The sequence below is a fragment of the Pongo abelii genome, chromosome 16, assembly GCF_028885655.2.
Source record: "Pongo abelii isolate AG06213 chromosome 16, NHGRI_mPonAbe1-v2.0_pri, whole genome shotgun sequence".
NCBI classification, from domain to species: Eukaryota; Metazoa; Chordata; class Mammalia; order Primates; family Hominidae; genus Pongo; species Pongo abelii.
Genome location: NC_072001.2, coordinates 33,899,934 through 33,925,183, shown reverse-complemented (window position 1 = coordinate 33,925,183; position 25,250 = coordinate 33,899,934). Strand labels below are relative to the sequence as shown.

Below are 25,250 nucleotides of genomic sequence, written 5' to 3'. Positions count from 1 at the left end.
CTCAATGAGTCTCTTCACTTTTACAACCCACTCTCCAGACACCCCGTCCTGCCCAGCAAGCCAGGTCTTCTGTTGTAGTCACAGCATTTATAGACTCATAACCTATTGTTTAATTTACTTATTTTTTTCTCTGTTCTTATTGGAGTATAAACTCCACAAAGGCAGAGGTTTTCATTCACTGATGTGTGCTGAGCACCTAAAATAATGCTCATTACATAATTATTTGTTGAATGAATGAATACGTGGCTTTTGTTATTTTTAAATGAATCTACAATGTTGGTCTTAAAACTGCGTTGGGTCCATATATTTTGGCATTTTATTTTCTTAAGCAGCTGAGTCTTTCAGAAAGCGAATAAAGATGATTAGTGTAGTCAAAGTGAAACTCTATAAAACTTTGGAATGGGTAAGTGTTGAAGAGAAGGGAGGTGTGTGTGTGTGTAAATGCACAGACATGTGAGCATACACACATGCATGCATGGGTCAGAGGAGAGGATAATGTGTTTGGATGTGATGTTGTGTCTCTTTTTACAGTAGTATCACTTTTTTTTTTTTTACTATCTTTTCAATCACAACTGTTCCACCGAGAAGGCATTGGGTCGTCCTTGCCTGATGAGATGGCCTGACCCCCATGAGAAGGCCACGACAACATCACAATCCGCTTGGGTGGTCTGTGGATCCCCCTGGGTCGTTGACTCTTAATTTTAAAAGACAAGTGTTATAAGCTTTTGCTGTTATGGTGAAAATATATCTTCCTTTCCTAAATTAAGGGGAAACTTAAGTGGCTGATAGTATTTCCCAGACAACTGGGATAATGTTTGAAGCCTTGATAAAAAGTGTGCAGAAAAATCTCTGGATGTGACATGGAAACTGATGCTGTAATCAGCAACTAGCAGTGAGTATCTGAGATCCCCCTCTGGAGATGCACCTGACTGCGTTTATGTGCCTGATACTAACGTTCTCATTAACAGAGTGTGCTGGAGCTGGAGCTGGAGCTTTATTTCAGAGTGGCAAGTTCAAGCCAGAATGTTTCATGGCAGGCAGATAGTCATTCACTTTCCTTCTGGGCTGGTCTTTCAAAGTTCTTTTTCTCCTCCATAGAGGACAGTATTTTCCAAGGTATTCAAATGTTTTGGTGATAAGACATTTTAAAGCAGTCTAAAGCGTCATGAAGAGCCGGCAGGAGGCCCCTAGGTGCAAGGCACAGGGTGATCGCAGGGCTGGTTATGGAGCTGTCCCTGGGTTGACTCTGACTCGGCTGGCAGTGGGCACCCTGCTTCAGCCTGTTCCTGGGCTGCAGAGAGCACCTTGCTCATCGGAATTTGCTGCTGTCCCATGGTTTTTTGTATGGCCTGGGAAACCATTGAGCAGCCCTCAACTCCAGAATGCATTTCCGTGGAGCTCCACTGGGAGGACTTTATTTGGGGGAAGAAAAGAAGCCTCTCAGACTATTCTCTCATAGTGCATGGCTGTGTGGCTGCCCTGGGCATGTCTTCAGATAGCCTGGTTTTTACTTTTTACCCACTGTGCCATTAGCTTCATTTCAATGACTGATAAAGTGTTCTTCTTCACAATTAAACAGTGCCTTTGCTGATAATTATTTCTTTTTGTTGTCAGTTTTAAAGGTGCTGGTCAACAGATTGTGAGTCGATTATAAATTGCCTCTCCCAGCCTCCCAGCATCTCATTCACTATTTGTATGGCATGTTAAAATGTTTTGAGGAGTGGAGCATTTACATAAGCATCTGTTGATCGACTGCAAATGTGTGTGTGTATTTCATATATTTAAACCCATCAAAAACTCCAGCATCCAGTTTGCTGTTCTCACATTTCAGATGAAAAACTGAAACACAAAGATTAACAAAGTACCCTAAATTTATGTAGATGGTTAATAGTGGAAGCTGGGATTAAACTGGTATTACAGATTACATGTTTGTATCCCCTCCACCAAATTCATATGTTGAAATCCTAACTCCCAAGGTGATGATATTAGAAGGTGATGCTTTTGGGAAGTGATTAGGTCACGAGGGTGTATCCCTCATGAATGAGATTAGTGCCCTCATAACGGGGACCCCAGACATTCCATTGCCCCTTCTACCGTGTGAGGATGGGGAGAAGGCACCATCTATAAATGGGTAGCAAGCCCTTATCAGACATGGAATCTGCAGGCGCCTTGATGTTGGACTTCTACCCTCCAGAACTGTGAGCAATTGTCAGTAAGCTACATATTCAATGGTATTTTTGTTATAGCAGCCTGAACTAACTAGACTGAGTGTGGAAGATGTTGCTTCACCAGATAATGAATTCTGTCAAAGGACATATCACTCATCTTAGCAAATGTCTATATGTAAATGTTTTATATAAACAAAACTCCATCTTCAGTTTCCTGCATTTTGTCGTTTAAATGGAGTACATGCTAAATAATAATTGTTCATTAAATGTTTATAGAATTTGTATTCATATATACAGATATATAGATAGGCTTATATCTACATATTAAAATATACATATCTGTAATTATATTAGCCAGGTAATATCGAGTAACCAGTAAAATCAGCTAAAAATTGAAACTAGTACAGAAAAACACCACTTTCAACATTGTTAATATTGAAACAAAGTGTTCCTGTAGCATTACTTGACATTATATACAAACTTCTTTAATACATTGTAAATTAACAGGTAAAAATGGTTGTGCATGTTAACCACAGTTAGAATTTAAGATAGCACATCTAGATATATTTGGGCTTATAAAGTATATTGTAGGTGCTATTTGAACTTCATATATGTTTAATATACATAAAAGGAATATATTTTTCTTTTTAAGAGTTTGTTTTTATATGCTTTTATTTCAAAAAGTAAATGTCAGCAGTTCCCCAACTTTGCTGCACATTGAAATCAGCTGGGGGGCTTTCAGATGTCCTAGTGTATGGCTGTCAGTCCCAGCCATTCTGATTGAATAAGGTTTAATCTGTGTATTGGGATTTTACCAAGCTACCTAAGTAATTCTAATGTGCAGCAAACTTTGGGAATCCCTGGTGTACGCAGTGCATGAAGAATCGTCAGATTTAGTGTCTGTGTATGCCCCACAACTCATCATTTTTTTTCATTTATTCCTTTACTCACTGTACCCTTGCCAACTATCTGTCAGGGATTATGCAAATGCTAGGCACATAGAGGTGAATGAAAAAGGCATAGCATTGCCCTCCTGCAGTTTTAGTCTATCAGAGGGATATAAACAGTTTACAGGTAAATAAATCAACACTCTAAAATATTTTTTGAAGATTGTGGAAAGTGAGAAGGAGGTCATGAACAAGAAGCTGTTAGGGAGAATAAATATAGGTCCAGGCAGCAAGACAACATGGATGAACACTACAAGTCAGGAAGGAGTTTGGCAGGCTCTAAGACCAAACAGAAGGCTGAAGTGTCCCATGGGAGAGGCTGAAGAGATTGGAGAGGGGTGTCTGGTGCAGGGGCTTTGAAGCCATGCTACTGACTTCGGACTTAGACTTCAAACATTGTGATGCTGTTGGTTATTTTAGGTCAGGAGGCTGGGGTCAGGGTGGAGGTGGAGATGGAGATAAAGTTCTAGTTAACCATTTTAAAAGTTCTTTGTGGTGGCTGTTGCATTCATTCAAGTAAGGGATGATAGTAGCCTGGAGAAGAGTGGTGTAGTAGAAGTGCATTCATGATGTATTTGGAGGAACCCACTGGTGTCACTGGTGAATTGCATACGTGATGCAAGGAAGAGAAAGGAATCAAGGACAATTCCAAGCGTTTGACCTAAGCAATCACGTAAATGTTGATGTCATTTGGTGGGAAGGGAGATGGTTCATGGGCTGTTGCCAGTGGACGTGGATTTGGAAGTAAAGTCAGTATTTCTATCTGGCATATTAAGCTTGAGATGCCGGATAGACATCTAAATGGAGCCGACAAATAGATAGTCCAATAAACCAGTACCCAGACCAAGAAACAGAACATAAGCAGCTGAACAGAAACATTCTTCTTCCTCTTTCAGTATCTACCCTTCTATGACCTTGTTAAACTCAAGTGTTAGTTCTAGTAATTTTTCTGTAGATTTTTTATAATTTTCTAAAAAACTCATCTGTGAGTAAAGTCAGTTGAAATTTATTTCTTTCCAATATGTATGCCTTTAATTTGTTGTTCTTATTTCGTTGGCCAGAGCCTCTGGTACAATGTGGACCATGAGGGGCAAGCACAGGGGATCCTTGCCTTGCTCTTGATAGTAGGTGCAGAGCATGCACACTTGCATCGTCAAGTCTGATGTAGGCTGTGTGTTTTCAAATATGCCCTTTGTCAGGTTGAGGGAGTCTTTTTATATTCTTAATCTGTTGAGAATTTTTTATCATGAATAGATGGTAGATTTTGTCAAAGGCTTTCCTGTATGTTCTGTATCTAGTGAGATTATTATTTGGCGTTTTCATTTATTCTGTTAACATAATATCATTATTTTCTAATGTTAAACCAACCTTCCATTACTGGAATAAATCCAAATTGGTCATGGTGTATCTTTTTAAATATGTTGCTGAGTTTGGTTTGCTCATATTTTGTTAAGACCATTTATGTCTGTGTTCATGAAGGATATTGGCCTATAGTTTCTTTTCTTTGTCTGACTAAAGCTAACTTCATAGAATAAGTTGAGCAGTGTTCCCTCCTCCAGTATTTTATGAAAGCATTTGTGAAGGATTAATATTATACTTTCTTTAAGTCCTTGGTAGTATACACCGGTGACACCATTTCAGGGTGGACTTTACTTTGTGGGAAGAGTATTATTACCAGCTTAATTCCTTTGCTTGTTATTGATTTATTCAGATTTTCTACTTTCTTGTTGTATAATCTTTGGTAATTTGTATACTTCTAAGAATTTGTCCACTTAATATGAGTTTCCTGACTTTTTTACATAAAGTAGTTCATATTCCCATGTAATTAATACTTTTGGTGTCTGTAGTTTTGATAGCAGTGTCCCCTCTTTCATTCATGATTTTTGTGATTTCTGTACTCTCTTGAATTATTGGTAATCTGACTAAGGGTTTGTCAGTTTTGTTAATATTTCCAAAGAGCCAACATTTGATATTTTATTTTTCTGTTTTCTGTTCTGGTCTTCGTTGTTTTCATTGTTCTGCTTTTGTGTTTAGCTTGCTTTTTTTTTTTCTAGTTTCTTAAGGTGGATGCTTAGCTTATTAATTTCATACCTGTCTTTTCTAATATAGGTACATTTTTAATTTTATTTTTGAATTGGCATACTGCAAAATTGACTTTTTGTTGTATAGTTCTGAGTTTAACACACATATAGATTTTATTTAACCACTATCACAATCAGTGTGCAGAACAATTTCATCACCTGGCAAAACTCCCCCAAGCTGCCAGTTTGTAGTCAGCCCTTCCTTTACTCCTAACTAACCCCTGGCAACCACTAATCTTTTCTCTGTCCCTATAGTTTTGCTATTTTCAGGGTTTCATAAAAATGGAATCATATGCTATGTATTATGTTTGGACTGGCTTCCTTCACTCAGCATAGCAGATTTGAGATTTATCCTTGTTGTGTGAAACCAATAGTTCATTCCTTTTTATTGCTGAAAAGTATGTCATTGTGTGGATGCACCACAGTTTGTTTATTCATTCACACTGTGAAGGATATTTGGGAGGTTCTAGTTTGGGATTATCACAAATAAAGTGTCTATGAATATTTGTGAACAGGTATTAGGGAAAACTAAGTTTTCATTTCCCTAGAATAAGTATCTAGGAATGAGATTGCTGTGTCATGCATAAGTATATGTTTAATTTTATTTAAAAACTGCTCAGCTATATTCCAGGTGTTTTTTGCTTCATGTAATTTGAAGCTCTGTTGTTAGGTGCATACACATTTGGAATTGTTTTTTCTTTTTGGTGAATTGAACCTTTTATCATTACATATTATCTCTCTTAATCCTTGGAATTTCCCTTGCTCTAGTCTACTGTATCTGATGACAATATATCTGATGTTAATAGAACTACTATAGCTTTGTTTCCATTAATGTTTTCATGACATATCTTTGGCCATCATTTACTTTTGACCTACTTATTTTGTTGAACTTAAAGTGGATTTCATAGAGAAAGCATATTGTTGAGTCTTATTTTTAAATTCATTCCAATAATCGATGTCTATTAATTGGCATATTTCAGCCCTTTGCATTTAATTATCAATTTGTTTGTACTTAGATGGACAGTTTTTTGTTATTTGTTTACTGTTTGTTCCTTCTTTTTTGTACCTGTTTCCCCTTTCCTGTCTATCTTTGGGATGCTTGAATTTTTTTAGTATTCTATTTTAACTTTTCTGTTTTTATATTCTCTTTGTATGCTTTTTGGTGATTGCTCTAGAGATTACAATATTCATACTTATTTTTTCACAGTCTGTGTAGAACAACATTTAACTATTTAATATGGAATGTAGAAACCTTACCACAATATAGGTCCCTTTACTTCACCCCCTTTCTGTTGTAGGTATCTTATGTATTACATCTGCAGACACTGAAAGTACCACAAGTGTTATCACTCTTTTTTTTTTTTTTTTTTTTTTTTTTTGAGATGGGGTCTCTGTCACCTAGGCTGGAGTGCAGTGGCACGATCTCGGCTCACTGCAACCTCTGCCTCCCAGACTGAAGTGAGCCTCCCACCTCAGCCTCCCGAGTAGCTAGGACCACAGGCATGTGCCACCATGCCCAGCTAATTTTTGTATTTTTGGTAGAGACAGGGTTTCGTCAAGTTACCCAGGCTGGTCTCAAACTTCTGAGCTCAAGCGATCCACCTGGCTTGGCCTCCCCAAGTGCTAGGATTACAGGCATAAGCCACCGTGCCTGGCATCACTTTTACTTTATAGATATTGTATAGAAATTATGAGGCCAATCTGCGCAGCCCTCTATGCTATACAAGTTGGCGGCAGGGCCAACGGTTGTGCCGAGACTTGCCACTGCCCGGGCTGCTGGGCCTGAGTGTCGCCTGCACTGCCATGGATGCCACTGGGCGCTGACAGACCTATGGAGAGTCGGGTTGTGCCTCCCGGGCCTTATTGGGCCACCAAGCTGTGGAATGAAGTTACCACATCTTTTCGAGCAGGAATGCCTCTAAGAAAACACAGACAACACTAAAAAATATGGCAATTGTTTCACAGCAGGAGAAGCAGTGGATTGGCTTTATGACCTATTAAGAAATAATAGCAATTTTGGTCCTGAAGTTACAAGGCAACAGACTATCCAATTGTTGAGGAAATTTCTTAAGAATCGTATAATTGAAGATATCAAAGGGAGGTGGGGATCAGAAAATGTTGATGATAATAACCAGCTCTTCAGATTGCCTGCAACTTCGCCACTTAAAACTCTACCACGAAGGCATCCAGAATTGAGAAAAAAAAGCATAGAGAACTTTTCCAAAGATAAAGATAGTATTTTTAAATTACGTATTTTAAATTACGAAACTTATCTCGTACAACTCCTAAAAAGTATGGATTACATTTATCTCAAGAAAATGCCGAGAAAATAAAGCATGAAATAATAAATGAAGATCAAGAAAATGCAATTGATGATAGAGAACTAAGCCAGGAAGACATTGAAGAAGTTTGGAGATATGTTATTCTGATCTACCTGCAAACTATTTAGGTGTGCCATCCCTAGAAGAAGTCATAAATCCAAAACAAGTGATTCCCCAATATATAATGTACAACATGGCCAATACAAGTAAACGTGGAGTAGTTATACTATAAAACAAATCAGATGACCTCCCTCACTGGGTATTATCTGCCATGAAGTGCCTAGCAAATTGGCCAAGAAGCAATAATATGAATAATCCAACTTATGTTGGATTTGAACGACATGTATTCAGAACAATCACAGATTATTTTCTAGATCTCCCTGAACCTCTACTTACTTTTGAATATTACGAATTATTTGTGAACATTTTGGTTGCATCTTAATTTTTGTTTCATTTCCTGGTAGTTGTTTGTGGCTACATCACAGTTTCAGATAGATCCAGTGGGATACATAAAATCCAAGATGATCCACAATCTTCAAAATTCCCTCACTTAAACAATTTGAATTCCTTCAAACCAACTGAGTGCCTTCTTCTCTGTCTGCTTCGTAGAGAAAAAAAAAAAAGAAGAATCAGATTCTACTGAGAGACTACAGATAAGCAATCCAGGATTTCAAGAAAGATGTGCTAAGAAAATGCAGCTAGTTAATTTAAGAAACAGAAGAGTGAGTGCTAATGAAATAATGGGAGGAAGTTGTCATAATTTAATAGGGTTAGGTAGTATGCATGATCTATCCTCTAACAGCAAACCAAGCTGCTGTTCTTTGGAAGGAATTGTAGATGTGTCAGGGAATTCAAGTAAAGAGGCATCCAGTGTCTTTCATCAATCTTTTCCGAATATAGAAGGACAAAATAATAAACTGTTTTTAGAGTCTAAGCCCAAACAGGAATTCCTGTTGAATCTTCATTCCGACAAAAATATTTAAAAGCCATTCAGTGCTGGTTTTAAGAGAACCTCTACTTTGATTGTTCAAGACCAAGAGGAGTTGTGTAATGGGAAATGCAAGTCAGAACAGCTTTGTAGGTCTCAGAGTTTGTTTTTAAGAAGTAGTACAAGCAGGAATAGTTATATCAATACACCAGTGGCTGAAATTATCATGAAACCAAATGTTGGACAAGGCAGCACAAGTGTGCAAACAGCTATGGAAAGTGAACTTGGAGAGTCTAGTGCCACAATCAATAAAAGACTCTGCAAAAGTACAGTAGAACTTTCAGAAGATTCTTTACTTCCAGCTTCTTCTATGTTGACTGGCACACAAAGTTTGCTGCAACCTCATTTAGAGAGGGTTGCCATCAATGCTCTACAGTTATGTTGTTTGTTACTTCCCCCACCAAATCATAGAAAGCTTCAACTTTTAATGTGTATGATTTCCCGAATGAGTCAAAATGTTGATATGCCCAAACTTCATAATGCAATGGATGCGAGATCACTGTTGATACATACCTTTTCTCAATGTGTGTTATGCTGTGCTGAAGAAGTGGATCTTGATGAGCTTCTTGCTGGAAGATTAGTTTCTTTCTTAATGGATCATGACCAGGAAATTCTTCAAGTACCCTCTTACTTACAGACTGCAGTGGAAAAACATCTTGACTACTTAAAAAAGGGGCATATTGAAAATCCTGGAGATGGACTATTTGCTCCTTTGCCAGCTTACTCATACTGTAAGCAGATTAGTGCTCAGGAGTTTGATGAGCAAAAAATTTCTACCTCTCAAGCTGCAATTGCAGAACTTTTAGAAAATATTGTTAAAAACAGGAGTTTACCTCTAAAGGAGAAAAGAAAAAAACTAAAACAGTTTCAGAAGGAATGTCCTTTGATATTTCAGAAAAGATTTCCAGCCACGGAGAGTGAAGCAGCACTTTTTGGTGACAAACCTACAATCAAGCAACCAATGCTGATTTTAAGAAAACCAAAGTTCTGTAGTCTAAGATACTAGCTGAATTAAAAATTATGTAATATTTGTGGAACTTTGATAAATGAAGCCTTATCTGATAATGTAGCTACTCAAAAGGAAGTCTGTCATTAATAAGGTATTTCTAAATAAACACATTATGTAAGGTAGTGCCAAAATAGATGTTTATCAATGTGAGACTCCTAGGAAACTAACTAGATCTCAGTTGAGAGCACATAACATATACTTTTTGTTTTTAACACAGCTATCCAGTAAGGCTATCATGATGTGTGCTAAAATTTTATTTACTTGAATTTTGAAAACTGAGCTGTGTTAGGGATTAAACTATAATTCTGATTTTAAAAGAAAATTTATTTGCAAATGTGCAAGTTCTGAGATACTAGCTAATGAATTCGTTGTTTGGGGTTACTTCTTTGTTTCTAAGTATAAGAATGTGAAGAATATTTGAAAACTCAATGAAGTAATTCTCAGCTGCCAAATGTTGCACTCTTTTATATATTCTTTTTTCCACTTTTGATCTATTTATATATATGTATGTTTTTAAAATATGTGTATATTTTATCAGATTTGGTTTTGCCTTAAATATTATCCCCAACTGCTTCAGTCATTCATTTGTTCAATATGTATATTTTGAATTCTAATTTTCATAATCTATTAGAAGATGGGGATGTAAAAGAAGTATAAGGCAATCATATATTCATTCAAAAGATATTTATTTAGCAACTGCTATGTGCCTTTCATTATTCTAGATATGCAGAGACAATGATAAATAAAACATATAATCTCTTCCATAAGGTATTTATTTTTTAATCAAGGGAGATACACCTATCAGATGCTTAAAATAACAACATTACCCACTGAAATCAGGGCGTGTAGAATCATTCAGCTAAAGACTGACTTCTATGATGATGGAACAGGTCTCTAAGCTAGTGGTTTTCAAACTGGTGCACATTAGACTCACCCGAGGAGTTTTAAAACAGCCTATATGCCCAGGGCCTAACTTATACTAATTAAATCTGAATTTTGGGGATGTTGTATAGGGATTAGTATTTTTTAAATCTAGGTGATTCCAATATTCAGCCAAGTCTAAGAATCAATGGCCTAAATGCTTTTTATAAACATTTTTATAAGTGTCAAGATAATGGCACATTGACTTTATTTTTTCATTGGAAGAAAATGCTTGCCAAGTATAAATGACTCTTATCTTAAAACAAGGTTCTTCAGGTTTCTGCTTGATTGACTTGGTACAAACTTGAAGCAAGTTCCCTTCTATTTTTTACTTCAAGATTGTTTCATATCTATTCCTTAAGTGTAAAGAAATATATAATGCCTGGGTTGTAATAAAATCTTAATGTTTAATGACTATTCTCATTTCTCAATGTAACTTCATACTATTTCTCTATAAAATGATAGTGTTCCATTTAACATTACTGATTTTTATTAAAAACCTTGACAGAAAATTATAAATCATAAATATGACTTTATCCTGGCTATAAAATTATTGGACCAAATTGAATTATTTCTAAGGCATTTGTATACTAAAACTTTTATTGCTTATAGATATGTAAAATGTGGATTATGTTGCAAATTGAGATTAAAATTATTTGGGGTTTTGTAACAAAAAAAATTATGAGAAGAATCTATTATATTATCCATATATGTACCATTTCTGTTGCTTTTTATTTCTGAAGTTTCAAGTTTCCCTCCGGTGTCATTCTTGTCTGAGAAACTTCCATTAACATATCTTTCAGAGCAGCTCCATTGACTAATTCTTTTCATTTTCTTTCATCTGAGAATATCTTTGTTTCCTGTCCATTCTTGAAGATTATTTGTACTTAGTATAGAATTCTGGGTTAACAGTTCTTGTCTTTCATTCCTTTAAAAATGTTGTGCCTCTGTGGTTTCTGATGAGAAATCTGCAGTCATTCAGAGGGTTGTCCTCCTATTTATAATGCGGCGATTTTTCCTTGCTGTATTCAGGCTTTTTGTCAAAAATCTTGTCTTTGGTTTTCAGCCACATGATTATGATTTGTCTGGGCCTGGATTTCTTTTATTTTCTTTTGCTTGGGGTTCCCTGAGTGTCTTAAATCTATAAATTTGTCTTTCACTAAATTTGGGAAGATTTCAGCCACCATTTGTCAAATTTTCTTTTCCACACCAGACTCTTACTCCTTTCTTGGGACTTTGGTGACACAAATGTTCAACCTTTTGAATTCTTTCCCTCAGTTTCCTGAGTCTCTTGTTTTTTTTTCATTTTTTTCTCTCCGATGTTCAAATTAGATAATTTCTATTGATTTCTCTTCAAGTCCAATGACTTTCCTCTGCTATCTCCATTCTGCTATTTAACCCATCTAAAGAACATTTTTTACATTTCAGCTATCGTATTTTTCATCTCTAAAAGTTCCACTTGATTCTTCTTTATATCTTTTTTCTTTACTGAGACTTCTGTCTTTTGTTGTTGTTGTTGTTTTTGTTGAGATGGAGTCTCGCTCTGTCGCCCAGGCTGGAGTGCAGTGGCACGATCTCTGCTCACTGAAACCTCCATCTCCCGGGTTCAAGTGATTCTCCTTCCTCAGCCTCCCCAGTAGCTGGGATTACAGGTACACGCTACCAGGCCCAGTTAATTTTTGTACTTTTAGTAGAGACGGGGTTTCACCATGTTGGCCAACCTGTTCTTGAACTCCTGACCTCAGGTGATCCGCCTGCCTCAGCCTCACAAAGTGTTGGGATTACAGGCGTGAGCCACCGCGCCTGGCCGACTTCTGTCTTTATATTTGTTTATTCTTACGTCTTGGAGCATGGTTATTATAGCTGCTTTTGTCTGCTTTTGCCAATATTTTTGTCATCTCAGAGTAGCATATGTTGTTTTTCTCTTTTCTTGTAGTAAAGGTTTTCCTGGTCATTTGTGTACCAAGTAATTTGGATTGAATCCTGGACATTTGGAATATTATGTTATCAGACTCTATGTCTTATCATAAGAAGAATATTGATTTTGTTTGTTTTATCAGGCAATGTACATAGTTAGGTTCAGGCTTCAAGTTCTGACCCTTTTAGGGATGTGGTTCCAAAGTCGAGTCTGTTTTCAGAGCTTTCGCAATGCTATTTGGATCCTTCTATAGCTTACGCACCACTCAGTGGCAAGCCTGGGATCTGGATGGTAGCTAGTCCTATAGTTCTATAATCAAAGCCTTTGGTGTACTGTTTAGAGTTAGATTTGTGCATGCACAGCTCAGAGGTGAGCCAGAAGATCACACCTCACTTTACAGGGTTACTTTCTTGAGCTCCTCCTCTTCACAGTCTTTCTGGTTCTTTATGCTCCTTTCAGTGTCCTTTGATCAGATAGCCAGGACTTTAGTGTCCCTGCTTTGTCTTGTACTTTATGACTTTATCTGTGTGGAGGTTAAATGGTGGGAGAACAGAGAAAAAAAAGCAATGAGGATTTGCTCCAAGTCCTTGAGACCACAGCTCCTGCGGGCAGAGAGGAGAATTCCCCTCCCTCAGAGTTTTAGGAACATGCCTGGAAGCTGTGGCCACCACTCCTGCCACTGCAGAATTGCTACCACATCATTGATTTTACTGTTTGTTTTGAAAAACCAGTTTGGTTGAGATATAATTCACATACCATAATTCACCCACTAAAAGTACAGTTTATTGATTTTTAGTATATTCACAGATACATGCAACTATTCGCACAATTTAATTTTGGAACGCTTCATTACCCCAAAAAGAAATTCTTACCCATTACCAGTGACTTACACACATGCCCCCCGCTGTAGGCAACCATTAATCTATTTTCTGTCTTTACAGATTTACCAGGGCATTTTATACAAATGGCATCATATAATATATTATCTTTTGTGTTTGGCTTCTTTCACTTAATGTTTTCAAGGTTCATCCATGTTGTAGTAAGTACCAGTACTTTCTTCCTTTTCATTGCTGAATGATATTCAATTGTATGGATATATCACATTGCATGTATCTATTCATCAGTTGATGGATATTTGGGTTTTTCTACTTTTGGCTAATATGAATAATGCTGTTATAACAATTCATATACAGATATGTTTTCATTTCTCTTTGGTATATACCTAGGAGTAGAATGTCTGGGTCGTATGGGAATTCTATGCTTAACTTTTTGAGGAACTGCTGATCTATTTTTTGAAGTAGCTGTATAATTTTATGTTCCTACCAGCAGAGTATAAGATTTCCAGTTTCTTCACATCTTTGCCGACACTCATTATTGTTTGTCTTTCTTATTATACCCATCTTAGTGGGTGTGAAGTTATATTTCATTTTGATTTTGATTTGCGTTTCCTTGGTGACTAGTGATGTTGAGTATCTTTTCATGTGACTATTGACTGGTTTTATGTATTCTTTGGAGAAATATCTATTCAAATCCTTTGTCCATTTTTTTTCTTTAGTTTTTTTTATTATTATTATACTTTAAGTTTTAGGGTACATGTGCACAATGTGCAGGTTAGTTACATATGTATACATGTGCCATGCTGGTGTGCTGCACCCATTAACTCGTCATTTAGCATTAGGTATATCTCCTAATGCTATCCCTCCCCCTTCCCCCCACCCCACAACAGTCCCCAGAGTGTGATGTTCCCCTTCCTGTGTCCATGTGTTCTCATTGTTCAATTCCCATCTATGAGTGAGAACATGCGGTGTTTGGTTTTTTTGTCCTTGTGATAGTTTACTGAGAATGATGATTTCCAATTTCATCCATGTCCTTACAAAGGACATGAACTCATCATTTTTTATGGCTGCATAGTATTCCGTGGTGTATATATGCCACATTTTCTTAATCCAGTCTATCATTGTTGGACATTTGGGTTGGTTCCAAGTCTTTGCTATTGTGAATAGTGCCACAATAAACATACGTGTGCATGTGTCTTTATAGCAGCAGGATTTATAGTCCTTTGGGTATATACCCAGTAATGGGATGGCTGGGTCAAATGGTATTTCTAGTTCTAGATCCCTGAGGAATCGCCGCACTGACTTCCACAAGGGTTGAACTAGTTTATAGTCCCACCAACAGTGTAAAAGTGTTCCTATTTCTCCACATCCTCTCCAGCACCTGTTGTTTCCTGACTTTTTAATGATTGCCATTCTAACTGGTGTGAGATGGTATCTCATTGTGGTTTTGATTTGCATTTCTCTGATGGCCAGTGATGTTGAGCATTTTTTCATGTGTTTTTTGGCTGCATAAATGTCTTCTTTTGAGAAGTGTCTGTTCATGTCCTTCGCCCACTTTTTGATGGGGTTGTTTGTTTTTTTCTTGTAAATTTGTTTGAGTTCATTGTAGATTCTGGATATTAGCCCTTTGTCAGATGAGTAGGTTGTGAAAATTTTCTCCCATTTTGTAGGTTGCCTGTTCACTCTGATGGTAGTTTCTTTTGCTGTGCAGAAAATGTAATCCAGCATATAAACAGAACCAAAGACAAAAACCACATGATTATCTCAATAGATGCAGAAAAGGCCTTTGATAAAATTCAACAACCTTTCATGCTAAAAACTCTCAATAAGTTAGGTATTGATGGGACGTATCTCAAAATAATAAGAGCTATCTATGACAAACCCACAGCCAATATCATACTGAATGGGCAAAAACTGGAAGCATTCCCTCTGAAAACTGGCACAAGACAGGGATGCCCTCTGTCACCACTCCTATTCAACATAGTGTTGGAAGTTCTGGCCAGGGCAATTAGGCAGGAGAAGGAAATAAAGGGTATTCACTTAGGAAAAGAGGAAGTCAAATTGTCCCTGTTTGCAGATGACATGATTGTATATCTAGAAAACCCCATTGTCTCAGCCCAAAATCTCCTTAAGCTGATAAGCAACTTCAGCAAAGTCTCAGGATACAAAATCAATGTACAAAAATCACAAGCATTCTTATACATCAATAACAGACAAACAGAGAGCCAAATCATGAGTGAACTCCCATTCACAATTGCTTCAAAGAGAATAAAATACTTAGGAATCCAACTACAAGGGACCTTCATTTTTATTGGTTATTTGTGTTTTTATTATTGAGTTGTATATATCCTGTATACAAGTCCCTTATCAGATGTACATTGTGCAAATATTTTCTCCCATTCTGTAGGTTGCCTTTCCACATTCTTGATAGTGTTCTTTGAGAAAAAACTATAAATGTTTGTAATTTTGATGAAGTTCAATTTATCTGTTCTTTTGTTGATTGTACTTTTGTTATTGTACCTACAAAATTATTGCCTAACTCAAGAATACAAAGATTTACTGCTATGTTTTCTTCTGAGTGTTGTTATGCTATCGTCTCTTAGGTTTAGGAGGCTCATGATCAATCTTGTCTTAATTTTTGTGTGCAGTGTGAAGTAAGGATAGAACTTTATTCATTCACTTGTGGATACTAAGTTGCCCGACCACTATTTGTTAAAAACAAAACAAAACAAAACAAAAACTGTTCTTTCCCCACAAAATTATCTTGCTGTTCTTGTAAAGAATCAACCAGACATAAATGCAAGGGTTTATGCCAGTACCATACTATCTTAATTATTGTGGATTTATCGTAAATTTTAAAGTCAGAAAATGTGAGTCCTCCTTTGTTTTTCAAGATTATCCTGGCTATTCTCAATCCGTTGAATTTCCATATGAATTTTAAGGTCAGCTTGTCAATTTCTGAAAAAAAACCAGCTGGAATTTTGAAAGGGATTGGGTTGAATCTGTACATTAATCTAAGGAGTATTGCCATCTTAGCAACATTGCATTTTCTGGTCCATGAATATGGGATATCTTTTAACAGCAACCCTGGAAACTGGAAGACAATGGAAGATAACTTCAATGTGTTCAATACAAAACCCTGCAAAACTAAAATTCTAATTCCAGTGAAAGTATCTTTATAAAATGAAGGGATAAGAAGTGAGCATTTGGTGACAGAGAGTATAGATAAATCTTCAAAGATTGTTGCTATAAAGGACAGCATAAAAAGGAGTGGTAGCTGGAGGGAGATATGAAGTTGATTTTTAAGATGAGCAATTTAAAAACATCTCATATAGAGAAGAAGGAAGTGATGAAACAGTGGAAATTGGGTCTAATTGGAAGGATGATGTCCCTTAGTAACTTTTAGCAGGTGAGGAGGGTAGCATCCAAAGGGAGGTAAGGTGAGAGAAGGGTGAAGGATGAGGGTACAGAAGCTGAAGAATAATGATAGGAAGATCAAGAGTTCTCCATTAGACCGCTGTGTGGAGTAGGTAGCAAAGTTATAAGGGAGACTGAAGGGAAAGAGTTTGTTGGAAATTGGAGAAAAACAGAAAAGTATGAAATTGTCATCTTGGGGAATAACAAAGTGAAATTTCCATGAAAATAAAACAATTTAGCAGTTTTTAGTGCCTATATGATATAAATTTGAAGACAGCCTAGTCATCAGAGTTCTAAGATTTTTTTCCAGTGATGTTCAGGTTTGGTACAAGGCCAGAGTAAGTGATGCAGAGTAGAGGGAAGCATGGACGAAGCATGAATATTATGTGTAAAAGCATGACTCTGGCCAGGTGTGGTGGCTCACGCCTGTAATCCAGCACTTTGGGAGGCTGAGGCAGCAGAATCACTTGAGGTCAGGAGTTTGAGACCAGCCTGGCCAACATGGCAAAACCCTGTCACTACTATACAAAAATTAGCCAGGCATGGTGGTGCACGCCTGTAATCCCAGCTACTCGGGAGGCTGAGGTAGGAGAATTACTTGAAACCGGGAGACAGAGGTGGCAGTGAGCTGAGATCACACCACTGCACTCCATCCTGGGTGACAGAGCGAGACTCCATCTCAAAAATAAAAAGGCAAAAATGCATGCCAATGTGGTAAGCCATGATGTATTAAGTGAGGCAGTTAAAGAAGCAGGACTCAGAAGGAGGAAAGTGTGAGAAGTGACAGGATTAGCTGAATGTAGGCCCTGAGAAGGGCAGACTCATGCACACATGGCCATTGGATACTTTGCAGAAATTAGTAATTCTCTTTGGGGTAGGTGCCAAATAAGTGGTAATTGACTCTGGCCACACATTATGGTCACCCGGGGACCTTTAAAAGATTTATCAGTGGCATTCAAGCCCATTGGTTCAGGATCTCTGAGCATTAGTGTCTTTTAAAAGATGCGCAAGTGATTCTAATACACAGAGCTGATAGCTGCTACAAGAGAGCATGGAGTGCTGGAGACCTCGAGGCCTGGAAATACAGAGCTGCTGCCTTGCATAGATCCCAATGGCACATTGATATGGACTGCAGTGTCCCTGGGTGGAGGGTTATAGCAATCTTAGAGCATTTTAAGATTGACAACCCATGAGAGCAGATGTAGACCCATTAAATTATTAGGGATTTAAAATATCTAGAGCAGTGATTCTAAACCCTGGAGAGGGGCAGGTCAGAAAAACACTTCAATGCCTAGATAGCATCCCAGACATCAAAATCAAAATTACATCAAAATCATTGTGGTTGAAGCCCAGGCTAAATCAGGACATTAAAAAAGCTCCCCAATTTTTTTTGTATGGGAAATACTGGATGGGGTGCAGCGTTGGGTGGAGATTTGATGATTTGTGATGGGGTCATGTTGAGTTTGAGGAAGTTGTGCTTCATCCAGTTGGAGATGTCAAAGAAGCCATTAGCTCCAGGTCTGGAGCTTGGCAAAGTCTTGAGCTGAAGCAAAATAATCCTCCCCACTATGGGTGAATTTGTTGATTGCTATATATTTTTAGAACATATTAGTTTTGTGATGTTCCAATGCAAGTCATAGTCTTTATAAATGACCATGTCTGCTCTCTGGTTTGAGCAATATTCCCATAGCTAGAGAGGAGAATACAGTTCTGGCACTGATGTGGGATGCTTATAAAATGCAGTTAGAAGAGCGTCGGGGAAGGGAGGTTTCTGCAGAGTTTGTGTGATTGTACCTGCTAATTTTAGAGTCAAAGGCCCAGACTGGAGAAAGACTCAGTAGAATGAGACCAGCTGAAGCTCCTGACTTACACAGCAGGGCCGTTCTTGGCCGTGTGCCCAGAGGGCGATGACCACATGCTTAGCAGGAAGGCACTATTGTTTCCTGTTTTGCTTGTTTGTGTGTTTGATTTTGTGTGTGGGTGTGACAGACATGTTGATATTTCCCTTTATCTAAATGATACTATCCATTTCTACAGTTTTATATCTGTTTAAGAGGAAGTAGCTATCTTGACGTAGTTTTTGAACTTTGACTACATGACTTTTAAGGTCCCTCAGTTCATTTTGATAATTTGTCAACATTAAAAGTAAATGAAAGCCTACGTTTTAGGATTCATATGAAATAAAAATCGAAGACATTTATTTTTGTGAGTTCCCCTAAAATATGTCAAACTACCTAGCATTGAATATTGTTGTGCTTGTTCAAGTGAGAATCTGGCCATTGTTGTGGGGTGACACAGTTCTTGCCACATCTGTTCTAAGGATCATCAGTGGGTCAACCTCATTTGTGAAAGCCTCTTCACATCCTCATATTTAGTTTTATGGAATATTTGTTTACTCAAGGCACTGACAATGCTCAGAGAATTCTATAGAATTATTTTAAAGGGCTTCCTTATTAAATTCTAATTTACCATATAAAATGCTTTGTCCAGATGAAAGTGACCCACAATTACACTTTGAAATGTAATTGACATTTCATTAGTGACTGTGGGTTTGTGTCTTGGAAGAGAGATTTTGTCTCCTTAGGGCCAGGGTTGCTCATGGTACAATTCCAGGGGAAAACGTTGCAGCTGGCTGGTAATGTCCAGGGGCTGGCTCCCAAATCTCCTTGTTACATTGATTTATGTATTTATGTATTTCTGGGGTTATTGGAAATAATATTGCAGTTGTCCTCTTGACCACTGTGTTTAAGTGGTAGCAGTAGCAGTGGTACTAGGAGTGGTATAGTGAGATCTAACCTCTAGCAAGTCCTTTCTCTGTGCCAAGAACCCTTTATGTGTTTATATATATTATTTCATTTCATCCCTACAGTAACCCTATGAGGAAGGTGCCATTTCCATCCACATTGTATAAAAGAAGAGATGAAGTAACTTCCCCAAACTTTGGGGTTAGAATTAGATCCCTGGCTGTCTGGGCTCCAACTTAAGATCCCTGGAGATTCAGCACCAGGAGGTGCAGGATTAATGAGATCTGCTTCTGCCTTAGAGAAAAGCAGGAGCTGGGGTATGGGAGTGGATATGACAGCACAGTGAAGTTGGGTTCATCTGGACAGGCACAGAGGTTAAAGAACCTCCATGTGATGTGTGCCTGTGCCATCTAACCCTGCTCAGTCCAGTGGCATTCCAGTGGCTCCGAGGAGACAGGAGAGATCTCCTGCTTTGAGGAAGAGAATGGTTTCCTGCCATCATTTCAATGTCATGGAGCAACTGTGGTGGCCCGCACATACCCGGTATACTATCTTTACTGCTTTCTTGTGCGTACTGTTCCTTAGAAGCAAGAGGGATGCTAAGTAGTTGTTAGGTCCGCAGTAGCTGGTGTGAGGCCAGAAGTTTTGTCAAAATCCCAAATAATGGTAAATTGTAAGCTGATCTCATCTACTTCATTTATCTTGCATAGGCTATCCCCATATTCTTATTTAACTTGAGCTCGTTCAGGGTTACTAAAAGCTGTGTGTGTGTGTGTGTGTGTGTGTGTGTGTGTGTGTGTGTGTATGTGTGGTACACTGGGTTTTTATGCATATTCCGGTCCTCAGAAAGGACCCAGTGAATGGATGAAAGGGCAGCCCTGTCTCTGTCACCCTGGCCATGTTAGCTTTGGGGGATGGAGCATTGAGGCCATAGTCGATTACATCACGAGGACAGTGACTTTGTGTGTCAGCACTGACTTTACGGCCTTCTCTGGGACCACAGTGGCAAGACTGTCTTATAGACATTTCCAGGGCCCTGAAAAGTACCTTGAGAGGAGAAACAAAAAAGTTTTCTTTAATGTCTACATTATTCTCACAATTATTGTTTGCAGTAGAAATCCCTGTTCCAATTTAATAAGTAAAGAGAAAGTTAAAATAATGATGAATGGTAATAATGTATAACTTAAACTACAAAGTAAAAAGAAAGATACACTGTAAAAGAGTTATTCTGTTTTTAGAAAGAAAAAGCAACAGAGGACCCACAGGCCCTTAGTCAGAGGTGTGGGAGTTGAAAGCAGGTGTCCACAGGCACTGAAGTATTACTGGGCACAGCTAACTCCATGGCCAGTAGGGCAAGACTGGGCAAGGGGCAGCAGCTGGGCTCCTCATCCTCAGCGGAGTCCCCACTGGAGGTGAGGCTGGAGTCCTCAGCCCTGCTCCCTTGCTCTGTGATGCATGATGCGCCTTTGCAGAAGGGCTTAAGCCCATAACCCCTTTCTAGCGGGCACCAGGTAGACAACACCAGCCACTGCAGACCCCTGTTTGCCTTGCTGCCTGCCTGGCTGCCAGTCTGTTAACAGACCTAGGCTGCCACTGGGTGGAAAACAAGCAAACAGGCAAAGCCAAAGCTCGAAGGTAGATTGAGAAGCATTTCAGTGAAAACACCATTCTTACTTGAAAATTTCTTTGGCATTGAAGACCAGTACTTTTTTTTTTTTTTTTTTTTTTTTGAGACAGAGTCTCGCTCTGTCTCCCAGGCTGAAGTGCAGTGGCGCGATCTCTGCTCACTGCAAGCTCCACCTCCTGGGTTCACGCCATTCTCCTACCTCAGCCTCCCAAGTAGCTGGGACTACAGGCGCCCGCCACCACGCCCGGCTAATTTTTTTGTATTTTTAGTAGAGACAGGGTTTCACCATGTTAACCAGGAAGGTCTTGATCTCCGGACCTCATGATCCACCCACCTCGGCCTCCCAAAGTGCTGGGATTACAGGCGTGAGCCACCGTGCCCAGCTAAAGACCAGCACTTTTGTTTAAGGACTGCACAGTTTAGGTTTTCCTTACATAATGCCTCCTATCTGATACTAATGGACAGGAAAGGCCCCATTGAGAGTTCTCACCCTGTAGCATTCTAACTCGCCCTCAGATATGTGAAGAAGTTCTCTTGTGTTTTCAAATGCTTCTGGTACCATCAGGCTAAAAAACCATGTGTGCCACATATTATTAATACTTCCTCACTTTCCCCCTCCTTCCATTCCTCCTCCTTCCCTCTCCCCTATCTTCCCTTATTCTCTCTCCCACCTTCACTTTCCCTCTTCGCACCTTCCCTTCATCTCTCTCCTCCTTAAATAGAATTCTCTCTCTTCTTTCACACACACACACATGAACACACACACACCATCTCTCTCTCTCTCTGTCTCTCTCACTCTCTCCCTCTTCCTTCTGTGCCAGCCAACTAGACTAATAAGGAGACCAACCAGTTATTCCAGGAGAACCTCCTTCATACCCCTACTCCAGCAGTTCTCAAACTGTGGTCTGTGGATCCCTGAGGTCCCTGAGAAGCTTTCAGGAGGTTCACAATGTCAAAATGATTTTCACAATAATATTAAAAGTGCAAATCCGGAAGCATCACATTACCTGATTTCAAACTGTACTATGAGCCCATAGTCATCAAAACAGCATGGTATTGTTATAAAAACAGGCACATAGACCAATGGAACAGAATAGAGAACCCAGAAATAAACCTAAACACTTATAGCCAACTGATCTTCAACAAAGCAAACAAACACAAAGTGGGGAAAGTACACCCTTTTCAACAATGGTGCTGGGATAATTGGCTGGCCACATGTAGGAGAATGAAAATGGATCCTTGTCTGTCACCTTATACAAAAATCAACTCAAAATGGATTAAAGACTTAAATCTAAGACATGAAACTGTAAAAATTCTAAAAGATAACATTGGAAAAACCCTTCTAGACCTTGGCTTAGGCAAGGATTTCATGACCAAGAGCCCAAAAGCAAATGCAATAAAAACAAAGATAAATTGCTGGGACTTAATTAAACCAAAGAGCTTTTGCATGGCAAAAGGAACAGCTAGCAGAGTAAACAGACAACCCACAGAGTGGGAGAAAATCTTCACAATCTATATGTATGACAAAGGACTAATATCCAAAATCTACAATGAGCTCAAATCAACAAGAAAAAAAAAATCCCGTTAAAAAGTAGGCTAAGGACATGTATAGACAATTCTCAAAAGAAGATATACAAATGGCCAACAATCATATGAAAAAATGCTCAACATCACTAATGAGCAGAAAAATGCAAATCAAAACCATAATGCAATACCACCTTACTCCTGGAAGAATGGCCATAATAAAAAAAATCAAAAAATAGTAGAAGTTGGCATGGATGCAGTGAACAGGGAACACTTCTACACTGCTGGTGGGAATGTAAAGTAATACAACCACTATGGAAAACAGTGTGGAGATTCCTTAAAGAACTAAAAGTAGAACTACCACTTGATCCAGCAATCCCACTGCTTGGTATCTACCCAGAGAAAAGTCATTATACAAAAAAGATAACTGCACATGTGTGTTTATAGCAGCACAATTCTCAATTGCAAAAATGTGGAACTGATCCAAATGCCCATCAATCAAAGAATGGATAAAGATATATATATAACAGTTTATATATCACATATATATATATATATATATATATGATGGAATACTACTCAGTCATAAAAAGGAATGAATTATTGGCATTTGCAGCAACCTGGATGAGATTGGAGACCATTATTCTAAGTGAAGTAACTCAGGAATGGACAACCAAACATCGTATGTGCTCATGCATAAGTGGGAGCTAAGCTATGAGGATGCAAAGGCATAAGAATGACACAATGGACTTTGGGGACTTGGGGAAAGAGTGGGAAGGGGGTGAAGGATAAAAGACTAGAAATAGGGTTCAGTGTATACTGCCTGGGTGGTGGGTGCACCAAAATCTCACACGTCACCTCTAAGGAACTTACTTGTGTAACCAAACACCACCTGTCCCCCAATAACCTATGGAAATATAAATAAATATTTGGTAGAATTCTCCAGTGACACTGCCTGGATCTGGAGATTTCTTTTTTTGGGAGTTTGCTTAAAAAAAAAAAAGTCATTTGCCTTTTTCACTATGTGAACATTTGGGCCATGGTACAAGAAGTAATGGTGGTAAAACTGCTGGCACGTTAGCTTGAATCAAGCTTGTGGCATCAAACTGCGCCATTAATCATTATATTCCTCACTGTTTTGCACAATGTAAAGGTAAATGCTAATTTCCCTTAGTAATGTCCCTGATGAAACAGTAAAAATGATTCATTTTATTAAATATTGACCCTTGACTACAAGTCGTTTTAATATTCCGAGCACTTCTGCTGCATATGATGGTGGTCTTAAAACGAAATCACCATCTGTGCAGTTGTTTCAGTTGCAAGCTGAACTGGCCCCCTTTTCCACGAAACACTACTTTTACCTGAAAGAATGACTGACAAATTATGTTTACTCAGACTTTGTTATATGGCAAAAATTTTTTTTTTTTCAAAAACGATGAGGGTAAGTCTCTCACTTAAAACAATTAACACCATTTGTTGCTTTCCAGTCAACATTCATATTCTTTAAAACATGACCTAAATAGCTTACCAGCACTTAAATTCTGTATTAATATTGGCGGTAATATTAGTGAATGTGATTTTTGATATTTCATAATATATAGTATGTCAACATTTGAAAAAGTTTCATAACTCAGCAAGCTAATGTTTTCCAGATGACTAATGCATGATGTAGCAAAATTATGCATGAATAAAAGATTCATTTGAAGTGTAAGCTAGACCAATGGATTTTAGAGTAACAGAGTACAAAATGTTCATTGATGTCATGTTAGATTCCACAGTGCCACTAGCTTTTAAGCAACTATCACTTGTCAAGTTTCAGAATGATATCAAAGAATATCCTACAATTATTTGAAAAACCTACTAAAATACTCCTCACTTTTCCAACTACATTTCTCTATGAGGATAGATTTTCCTCATATACATCATCCAAAACAACATAGTTTTGCTTTGTAGTTTTACTGTATTTGTATGTATCCGTACACATCATACTTTAGCATTACATGTTTTCAACTTTACATAAATGGAATCATACTGTATACATTTTGTGTTTTTCTTTCTTCTTTGATTCAACATATACTTTGAAGCAAAGCATCACTGTAGGGACCTGGAGTTTTCATATTCAGTGTTTTATTTGTATATGAATATGCCACATTCATTTATAAATTATTTTAAAATTTTAATTTTCAATTCAGTGGCTATGTGTGCAGGTTTGTTACAAGGGTATATTGTGTGATGCTGGGGTTTGGGCTTCTATTGATCCCATCATGTACATAGTGAACATAGTACCCAACAGGTGGTTTTTCAGCCCTTGCCCCCTGTCTCCTTCTCTTCCTTTGGAGTTCCTAGCACCTGTTATTCCTGTCTTTATGTCTGTGCGTACCCAAGATTTAGCTCTCACATACAATATTTGGTTTTCTGTGTTAATTGCACTAGGATAATGGCCTCCAGCTCCACCTATGTTGTTTGAAAAGGACATTATTTCATCCTTTTTTTGGCTGCAGAGTATTCCATGGTGTATATGAAACACATTTTGTTTATTCAGTCCATCACTGATGGGCATCTAGGTTGATTCCATGTCTTTGTTGCTGTGAATAGTGCTACAATGACTATACGTATGCATGTATCTTTTGGGTAGTACAATTTATTTTCTTTTGGGTAGATATCCAGTAATGGGATTGCTGGATTGAATGGTAGTTCTCTTTTTAGTTCTTTGAGACATCTGCAAACTGCTTTCTGCAGTGGCTGAACT

General features: G+C 38.1%; 1 protein-coding gene and 1 pseudogene across 2 annotated transcripts in view; both read left to right on the top strand.

Annotated features, from left to right (window-relative positions):
- OTUD7A (OTU deubiquitinase 7A) overlaps window positions 1–25,250 on the top strand; it is a 400,216-nt gene that overhangs the window by 96,147 nt on the left and 278,819 nt on the right. The window lies entirely within an intron of this gene.
- LOC100939295 (DEP domain-containing protein 1A-like) lies at window positions 6,597–9,645 on the top strand (annotated as a pseudogene).